The sequence below is a fragment of the Hippocampus bargibanti genome, linkage group LG06 (genome assembly GCF_051943395.1).
Source record: "Hippocampus bargibanti isolate YZ-2025 linkage group LG06, ASM5194339v1, whole genome shotgun sequence".
NCBI classification, from domain to species: domain Eukaryota; kingdom Metazoa; phylum Chordata; class Actinopteri; order Syngnathiformes; family Syngnathidae; genus Hippocampus; species Hippocampus bargibanti.
The window spans coordinates 19,125,897-19,134,906 of record NC_142739.1 but is presented as its reverse complement, the minus strand read 5'-3'; the positions used below and the strand labels follow the sequence as shown (position 1 = coordinate 19,134,906).

The 9,010-nt window shown below is 50.1% G+C and overlaps 1 pseudogene; it reads right to left on the bottom strand.

Moving 5' to 3' along the window:
• Positions 1-597: 597 nt before the first annotated feature.
• Positions 598-2,921, bottom strand: LOC148896675 (uncharacterized; annotated as a pseudogene).
• Between the last annotated feature and the right edge of the window lie 6,089 nt (positions 2,922-9,010).

The following is a 9,010-nucleotide window of genomic DNA, read 5'->3' as shown; positions in this document are numbered from 1 at the left end:
CCGGGCAGTTCACGCCCACGTCGGCATCCGTTCGAGACCTGGTCCTATACGGCCGTACGGGGTGCCATTCTGCGCCTGGAAGTTCGACGTCCACGTTGAGCCATGCACCATCGCGATCCGTGCCGCGTCTTCGTCCACCCCAGGCCGAGTCGCGTTCCCATCAGGCCGCCGCCCGTCGTATGCTGGAGAGGAATCGGTTGCCGTCTCCACCATTGTTCCCTGGCGAGTGGACCTTTTGGGAGACTGTTGGGACTTCTGGAAGCAGCCCCTTGAAGGGGGGGTACTGTCATGATCTGGTTGGCGACCAACGGGGGGCGCTGTCGGCCCCGCCTGCACCTGCACAGGTGCTGATCGTCCCGATCAGATTGGCGACCAACGGGTAGCGACGTCAGCCCTGCCTGCAGCCTCACAGGTGCTGGTCGTTTAATCACTGACACTTAAAAGGACAACCGGCACGACCATCCGGTGTCGGTTCATTGTTTGCTGCATGTTTGCTGCATGCATTGTGTATGTGTTTGTTTAAACTTGGCGGACTTTTACTTTTGGTCTTCTTTTGCTACTTTGTATTTTTTCTGTTCAGATGATTTTGATGTTTTACATTTTGTTCCTGCTGACCTTTATTTTAATGCAATTTGTCAAACAACCTCCTACTCACTCCTGCCTGCTTCTTGGGATCTGCACCCGCCATCACCACCTCGCAAACTGTGACAGTTCCAAACTAAGGCAGATTTATCCAACTCATCCTGTTGAAAATAATATACAGACAGATTTAGGAAGGGCTGCACAGTCATGGCCACACTTATGAGCAAGAAATTATAGCATGAGGCTGCTTTTCTCTCCCTTCTCATCTTCACCACATCCACCCACTCCCCATTTTTTGTTCATATTTGTTTACCTTGACACCCCGTGACACCCCAGCCCCCACACACACCACTATCTTCTTTCCACTATCTGATTTTTTCCCTTCTTTCGTGTCCCATCAACACACTGTCACATGCAAAAATACATACAATTATGTAATAAATGGGGCTATCAGAATGTATGAACTGACCTGAATAAGCCCCATGCAACAAAACTGTAGGATGATTTTGTACAGAAATCCATCAAAGAATCTATTGTCACTGAGGTATGTGGAGAGTGATAACCACAAATCCATGCACTGGCTGCGAAGAAAGCCGATATTAAATTATTTAATTGGCGGTGCTGGCTCCATCCAAGTAAGTGTCAAGGGTGCTGCCTGGCGGTATGGGCACCAGGAAATGCTACAAGCCTTTAATACATAATGTTTTAATTAATTACTTAATTAATTAATTAATTAATTAATGTTTTAAAAACAATGTTGTTGTTTTTTTTTTTTACTTCAAGATGGCACCGCGAGAGTGGCTGCCTTTCCAGCAGCTCCTGTATTTTGTTCTTCTACTTATTTTTCTTTCCTCTTCCTTTCATAACTTTGCTGCTGTGAAATTTAAATTTCTCCACTGCAAAACGAATAAAGTTACATCCAAATCCACGCCTTTAACACAAGGGTGTCAATTCGAGGCCTGTATGAATTTGTGAAAACCAAATGTTATATCTCACCTACACATTACATACAGAATACACAACAAATTAATGAATAACTAGTTTTCAAATGTGAAGTCAAGAATAGTAACTGTTATTGTGGTTTACATGGGCCAATTTTAAATGTTGGTTCAGTCAGATTTTGTGCGCCAAATAAAATGATGTGGCGGGCAAGATTTGGCCCCCGGGCCTTGACTTTGGCACGTGACCATTTTCATTCCCAAGATCAGCTCGAACGATTCGAGGACAACCCCCAAAAGGAGCACAACTTCTATTAACTCCAATTAACTTCGGGTCACTACTTGTTGTGTATGTCACGCTCCGAGCGCAGATGACAGTGGCTGACTCATCGGTGCGTAGGGGACTGTGGGATCCGAATGCAGACGACAGAGACGGACGAACTTGCAGGACGTTTTATTCTCGAACCAAAAGGTGCTGGTCCAATAAACACGCAGACCAGGAATATAACAAACAAAAGAAATCTAAAAACACAGCGAGTAGTGAGGTAGGGGGTGATCCGACCCACCTACTGCGCTTAAAAAGCAAATGGCACACGGGGGTGCAAAAAGTTCACAATCCCGGAAGATAATTATAATTTGTGGCATCACCGGTGCGCACCGCGGCTTTGATGTCTTTCAAGCCCTTGATCTCCTTGATGTGCGTCTCAGCCTGACGCATGTCCACGCTTGAAAATGGTATAAAAGTAGCCATCGCGGGACAGAGAGAATTCAGACCAATCTCGGACTCAGACCCAGACCGACACGCAGCTCGCAGAGACCCGCTCAGCATTGGATGGAGTTTCACAGCACGACTTGCTCAACGCCACGCCACGATCAAGCTCTGCGTGTCACCTGCCTGGGAGATCTGACAACGAACCTCCTTACAAATGAAGAGAAACATCAAACTCTTTAAATTTATGGGACGCGGGTAAACACCTCGGACCGGCAAACTCACGTACCGTAGAAATAGTCCAGGATACGGTCGAGATACGAGGTCAGTCAATAATCCGGCACGAACGAGGTGAACGTGACATTGACAGCAGGTGGAGGCCGGCCGGGAGAGGCAGCCTCGCCCCGCCCCTCGCTGTCATCTCGCACGTGACAGAGTAGGCATTGAGCCACATCATTTTCCTTGAAAAACCACGAGTAGCCCCATCGATGCAAATTCCAAATTGTTTCTGTTTGTTGTAGAATGTTATAGGATTTATATGCCATATAAAATTAGGTTCTTGAGAGAAGTAGTTTCGTCGTCTCACGTCTTGCTTGCCTTCAAGATACTCCTCTTGAAGCCCACTTTTTCAGGACCAGGCGAACATCCTCTTTCCTGACAAGAAGCTCATGTTCTCTGCACTGACTGGACATCCACCTGTAACCGTGTCGTAGTCAGGAATGCTGCAATTGGTTGCGAATAAAGTCAACCAGGACCTCCCAAGTCATAGAACGTTTTTCGACGAAATGCAGTGATACCTCAGCTTATGAACTTAATTGGTTCCCAGAAAGTGTATGTAAGGCGAAAAGTTCGTCTGCCAAACATTTATTTCCCAAAAGAAACCATTAAAATGAGAATAATCAATTCCCAGGTCCCCATAAAACACATTTTTGTACTAAATAAGCCTTAAAACTACACAAGATAGACCTTATTTATGTATAATAAATGTGCTAGTGTATTGTAATTAAAGAAATGAACTGTAGTGTATAATAAAGTCATTTTATTGAACTCTGTGATGTTGTCAATGGATGGTAGCAATGGTCGACTTAGCGTAATGGTACTGGGACAGCTAAGTCACACAAACGCATACCTCGTTCGTGTTTTTCGATTATCTCCTTTTTCTGCTCGACCATAATTTTCTTTTGTGTCCTCTTCATCTTAACACTAGCCTGTGGTGGAGTCTCTTTCTGCTCCATAATAGCAAAAGTACTTCACTCGATCACAACGTCTGCACTCAATGGGGATGTGTAAAATTAGTCCGCCAGCCACCATGGCGCTGTTCGACCTTGTGGTTTGGTGTTCTTCCGCCTAATACTGGTCCAGCCACCGCGGTGCTCCATGTGGTTTGGTTAGTTTGCCAAAAACTAGTTCGTATGCCAAGATTAGATTCTCACAATTTAATGTTCCTAAGGCTGTGGCGTCATACGTGCGCTCCACGGCGCTGACGTGTGTATGCTTTTGAAGTGCGCCTTTCAACCCTTTCATGTCTTTCAAGCCCTTGATCTCTTTGATGTGCGTCTCAGTCTGACGCATGTCCCATGCTTGAAAATGGTATATAAGTAGCCGTCGCGGGACAGAGAGAATCAGAATCACACGGACTGCCAAGGAATCACAGACACTTGCAGAGACCCGCACAGACACGCCCGGCCCACGCCGGGCATCGGACGGAGGTCACAGTACTTAATCTCAATACCGAATTCAATGTCTTTGTATTTCAAGCCAATTTTAAGGTAAAATTTGATTAAACTCACAGTGAACGGGTGAAATGGGTGAAAAGGGTCCTTGTTCGTTGTTTTCAGTTTCCCCGACGATGCACCGGAAGTACATAAACCCGCGTTTTTAAAAAAAGATAGCGAGATCTTGCATTCTTTATGAGGGAATGCAAAGTATTGCGAGGGAACGCAAACATTTGCGAGGGAATGCAAATCTTTGCCAGGGAACGCAATTTTTTAAAATTTCATGACCCCTTCGAGGCTTCGTACGTTTAAATACGTACAGGAAGTGTATATGTTTGCAAAAAAATACACATAAATAACTCTAAAGTTAGAGCACAATATATTTTAAATACAGTATTACCCTTTGTACCATAAAGATGTCACATCCTGCTGGAGGAGTGGTGACAGGACTCGAGGGTCGAGGAAAAATAGTAAGGAGTTGGATCCAAAATACACGGTGGAGACGGCAAGTTCAAGAAAAGGTCTTTACTGAGACATGTAGGGCAAAACAAGGAGCAAGACAAACGAGTGGACAAACGGGACCAACCTGCGTACTGACGGAAGACAGCGGAACAACAGAGAATACACCGGCGCAACCGAGCGAGAACAGGTGGCTTTTATAGCCAGAAGTCACAATCAAGGAAGTGAGCAACAGGTTAGTGAGTCCGGAGAGCAGGGAGGGGAGGGGCGCGCTCTTGGCGCTGAGGAGGATGTGACAGTGCCCGCCCCCCTCAACGGACGCCCCCTGGTGGCCCACCTGGTTTGGAGGGGTGAGCCGAGTGGAACGCTCGGGTGAGAGATGGGTCGAGGGTCCAAGAGCGGGGAACCCATTGACGTTCTTCGGGCCCGTAACCCTCCCAATCAACCAGGTATTGCAATCCCCTGCCCATGCGCCTTGACTCCAATATCTCCCGCACGTTGTAGACAGGGTCGCCGTCCACCATCCGGGGAGGGGGCGGTTAGGCGGGTGCCGGAGCTAGGGGGCTGGTCTCCACCGGCTTGAGGAGGGATACGTGGAAGACCGGGTGATTCCTCATCGTGGGTGACAGCCGGAGCCTAACCGAGACCGGGCTGAGGATGGCCTCAATGGGGAAGGGACCCGTGAACCGTGGACCCAGCTTGGCCGATGTCCCGGCCAACCGGAAGTCCCTCGTGGACAGCCATACCTCCTGCCCGACCTGGTACGCCGGTGCATGACAAAGTCCAGGGAGATATTGTACCAGGGTCGGGAGGGGACCGGTAGCGGCTGGAGAAGTCCCGCCGGGGGTTTATGCTGAGACCGTCCCACGGGCACAGGCGGGGCATGCCTTCACGTAGTCCGTGACGTCCCTCCTGTACTCCGGCCACCAGAACAGCTGTGCGATGAGATGGATCGTCCTGTTGACCCCCTGGGTGACAGGCGACCCTGGAGGCGTGTCCCCAGTGCAGCACCTCGGTGCGTAGAGCAGGGGGACAAATAGGCGATCCACAGGGCAACCCTTGGGGATGGGGTTACCTCCCTGGGTCTCCTGAACCTTCTTCTCTACCTCCCACCTCAGGGCGCCCAGCATTTGTTGCAGAAGGCGCATGGGTGGAGCTTCTGGTCGACCGGGGAGCGCTGGGATAATACCGCACCCACCCTGGACTCCGATTCGTCGACCTCTACTGCGAACGCGTGGTCTGGGTCGGGGCGACGCAAGACAGTAGGGTTGGTGAAGGTGTGACGGAGGTGGTTAAACGCTCCCTCTGCGTCGGGAGTCCACCTAAAGGGGACCTTGGTAGAGGTGAGATTGGTTAGGGGAAGTGCCTTCTGACTATAACCGCGGATGAAGCGGCGGTAGAAGTTAGCAAACCCCAAAAATCACTGGAATTGTTTGCGCGTCTCCGGGGTTGGCCACTCTACCATCGCTTTGGTCTTGGCGGGATCGGCCCGCAGTTGGCCTTGCTCCACGACGAACCCCAGAAAAGTCAGAGAGCGGACGTGGAACTTCTCTGCCTTCACGTGGAGCCGGTTTTGCAGGAGCCGCGCCAGGACCCCTCGGACATGCTGCCGGTGTTCATCTGCGGCTTTAGAAAATATAAGGATGTCGTGCATATACACGAAGACAAACACGTTGAGGAAATTCCTGAGCACATCATTGGTAAAGTTTTGAAAGACGGCGGGAGCCTTGGTGAGTCCGAACGGCAAGGGCGTTTTGAATGCAGTTTCCACTCGTCCCTCTCTCTGATGCGAACCAGATGGTATGCGCTACGCAAATCCAACTTAGTAAATATGGTGGCCAATTGGAGGGGGGCGAAGGCCGACTCCATGAGGGGGAGAGGGTATTTGTTGCGAATGGTGATGTCCTTCAGACCGCGATAGTCAACACACGGACGCAGGGAACTACAGTGAGACCTCAACTTACGAACTTAATTGTTCCCAGACTGAGTGTGTAAGGCGAAAAAAATATAAAAAAAATCTCAAAAAATATTTCCCATAGGAATTAAAATTGGAATAATCCGCTCCCGGGTTTCCATAAAATATACTTTTCAACTAAATAAGCCTTAAAACTACACACAACATACCTTATTCTATGTATAATAAATGTGCTATTGTATTGTAATGAAAGAAATACACTGCATTGTATCATAAAGTCACTTTATTTGCATTTGTGATGGTCATTTATGGCTTGATGGAATGGCGTTGGAGGTCGAAGGTCAAAGGGAATTGCTGTTTGGAAAGAGAGGCGCATTACATGACATCTGTAATTAAAGGAATAAACTGTGCTGTAAAATAAAGTTTTATTTACCTTTTTGATGGTCGTTGATGGCTTATGGAAGGAGAGTCACCTTCCATAAGGACTGTTGGTAACTTAACCTCTGGTGCTGTTCGGTTGTGTGCTACCGCCGAAGATCACTCCGCCAGCTGTGGTGGGTGTGTATTATGAAAATAGTGCTTATTATAAGGTTTAATTTTCATAAATTTGACGTTTGTAAGACAAAAAGTTTGTAAGTTGAGGTCTTTGTAAGTTGAGGTCTCACTTTATCTTTCTTTTCTATAAAGAAGAACCCTGCGCCGAGTGGAGAACGTGAGGGTCGGATAAGTCCCGCCGCAAGGGAAGAGTCAATGTATGTGCGCAGGGCTTCTTGGTCCGGGTGTGAAATATAGTAAAGTCGGGAGTCCGGTAGTAGAGCCCCCGGCTGCAGTTCGATGGTGCAGTCATACGGTCGGTGGGGTGGCAGGGATTGCGCGCTGTCCTTACTGAAGGCCTCCTGCAGGTCATGATAACAACACGGCACGCCCTCGAGGCAGATCTCTTTGGGAAAGCCGCCACGAGAGGGGTCTCGCCCTGCCGTAGCTGACCGTAGACAGTTAGCGTAGCAGTAGGGGCTCCAACGCTGTATGGTGGGGACCTCCCACGATATGGAAGCGTCATGGGTGCTGAGCCAAGGAAGGCCCAGGTACGAGTGGCACGTTGCGGGAGGACATGAGCAGGAATCGGCGGTGTTCGACATGGTTGCCCGACAGCCGGAGTTTGAGTGGTGCGGTGATATGCGTAACCCGGGCTAACAGTCGGCCGTCAAGGTCCAGGATCTCCTTGGGGATCTCGAGTTCCTCGATGCCGCAACCCAATGTCTCTGCCAGTTGGGGGTCGATGAAGCACCCGTCCGCCCCCGAATCCACTAACGCCCGTATAGCTTGGGAGTTGGACGGGCCAAATAATTCGCCGTCCAACTCCAATCATGTGACAGGCGCCGTCCTTGACGCCTCCGATAGCCGCTGCGGTCGCCGATTGGCCAGGGACTTACGGGTGCTTGAGTTCGACGACCCCCGGGGTTGGCACGATCGCCCCCGCTCCCCACCTGCATCTCGCTGAAGGTGGTGCCAGCGTCGCGGGTGGTCAACTCGTCTTTGAGAGCGGCGCTCAATCCGCGACGAAACACTCCTCTCAGCGCCCGATCGTTGTTGCCACTCTGGGCAGCCAGGATGCGGAAGGCGATGGAATACTCAGCGGCCGAAAGCGTTCCTTGTACGCAGTCATGGAGGAGTCCCTCAGCCTCGCACTCTGTGACCAGGTGGTGGAACACTTGGCGAAGCTCGGCCACAAAGTCCGGGTAGGAACTGAATAGTTCAGGCTCGGACTCCCGGACGGCCAACACCCAGGACTCGGCCTGGCCCGTGAGCAGGCTGGTGATGAAAGCCACCTAGCCTCTAACAAAGGCGGAGGGTTGTTGTTTAAAAACCAGCGAGCACTGCATCAGGAATTGAGCACAGCGACCGGGTTCACCTGCGTAGCGTGAGGGGTGTGGTAGGGAGAGCTCGCGACTAATCACGGGGGGGAGGAAGGGGCCGTGAGGGTAGCGAGGCGTGTAGGCGTTGAGCCAGCGAGGATGCGATGTGGCGGTTCTCCGAGATAGCTTGCGCCAGCTGGGTCGAACGCTCCGCCTGATGGGCTAAGGCGGATATGAACTCGTCTCCACCGGGGAGATCCATGGGCGGCCGGTGTATTATGTCACGTCCTGCTCGAGGAGTGGTGACAGGACTCGAAGGACGAGGAAAAATAGTAAGGAGTTGGATCCAAAATACACGGTGGAGACTGCAAGTTCAAGAAAAGGTCTTTACTGAGACATGTAGGGCAAAACAGGGAGTAAGACGACCGAGTGGACAAACGGGACCAACCTGCGTACTGACGGAAGCGGACAGCGGAACAACAGAGAATACACCGGCGCAACCGAGCGGGAACAGGTGGCTTTTATAGCCAGAAGGCACAATCAAGGTAATGAGCAACAGGTGAGTGAGTCCGGAGAGCAGGGAGGGGAGGGGCGCGCTCCTGGCGCTGAGGAGGATGTGACAAAAGAGTGATATCCCCCCATTTTGTGGTACTGTTATTCGTCATTATTAGGGCTCCTCAAAATTCAGTCTTAACCCTCGACAGAAATGTCTCTGTATTGTACACGTTACCTTAAGCATAAAATAACTTTACTTACCAAATCTTTCTGGGAGTTTCATTGGAGCATGCATGGTGCTGCCAGTGTACAGTAACAAAAGAAAAAATGTGAATGAAGAA